The 946-nt window shown below is 35.7% G+C and overlaps 1 long non-coding RNA gene across 2 annotated transcripts in view; it reads left to right on the top strand.

Annotated features, from left to right (window-relative positions):
- The window catches only part of LOC111875360, a 5,398-nt gene that overhangs the window by 3,540 nt on the left and 912 nt on the right, over window positions 1-946 (top strand). For both annotated transcript variants that reach the window (XR_002844711.2, XR_002844712.2), the window contains exon 2: window positions 537-757. This is a non-coding gene — a long non-coding RNA (uncharacterized LOC111875360). The remainder of the gene's footprint in view (window positions 1-536; window positions 758-946) is intronic.

The following is a 946-nucleotide window of genomic DNA, read 5'->3' as shown; positions in this document are numbered from 1 at the left end:
TATGCAATATTAAAATTGTTTATGCTATTATCCTTATTTCTAGGCAAATTTGTTACTAAAGAATTCATCACATGTATAAAAAGAGTTTTGCAATAAAAATGTTGTCAACTGAACCTGACCACTCACTTCAATCTAGTACTGAAATTAAGAATGGTGAAGCTATATTTTTGGTCATCTATGCATCTTCCTGGGCTGATAACTTCGCTTTCATGTGTTTCACAAGTAACTGAAATCAGAGTTGTATCCAAATGCATAGTGAATGTACTTGTTATCTCGCTCAATCTCGCTTAGAAGTTTAAGTACGTAGATTACTGTCTTTCAAAGATTTGTTGTTGTGAAGTCTGCAGGATTATTAACATTGTTTCCCAAGCAAGAACTTCCTGGTAAATGTCACTAATAACTACCAAGCTAACACACCTCAGAAATGCCAGGCCCTACATCTTCCACGGACAGAACCTAACATCCCTTGTAAATATATGTTTCCTTAAAATGTCATATATTTTAACACCATTCACAATCAGTGTGTTCCCTTTCAGAACCTGGACACACAATCCAACTCAAGTACTGGTACACATATCAGAACTTCATGGCTATATTACCAGAATTCTTGTAAGCTACTTTCTGACACAACCCACAGTCCGTCATGTGTGATCGAGTTTCAGGCTTACAATAGACTCTGCAGTCTGTTGCTACAAGATTGCCAAAAATTGTAGTACAGAGAGCTGAGGAAATATTTCCTGCTGTAAAACAAATCATGGTGAGTGTTCTGTTTTTCTNCAGTAATTTGATGATCTTGTTGTCTGCAATTACACAGCCAGTGATCTGAATACTTAATTACAGGCTTTCATTAAAAGTAATTTCTATTTTCTCAGTTTTGTAAGAATGGTTGCACACATTTTGGGGGCTTAGTGTCTTCTGTATTATTAGCATGATGAATTCAGGAAAT

Source organism: Cryptotermes secundus, unplaced genomic scaffold (assembly GCF_002891405.2).
Source record: "Cryptotermes secundus unplaced genomic scaffold, Csec_1.0 scaffold2092, whole genome shotgun sequence".
NCBI lineage: Eukaryota > Metazoa > Arthropoda > Insecta > Blattodea > Kalotermitidae > Cryptotermes > Cryptotermes secundus.
The sequence above is the reverse complement of the archived record's forward strand: the minus strand, read 5'-3'. Positions and strand labels throughout refer to the sequence as shown.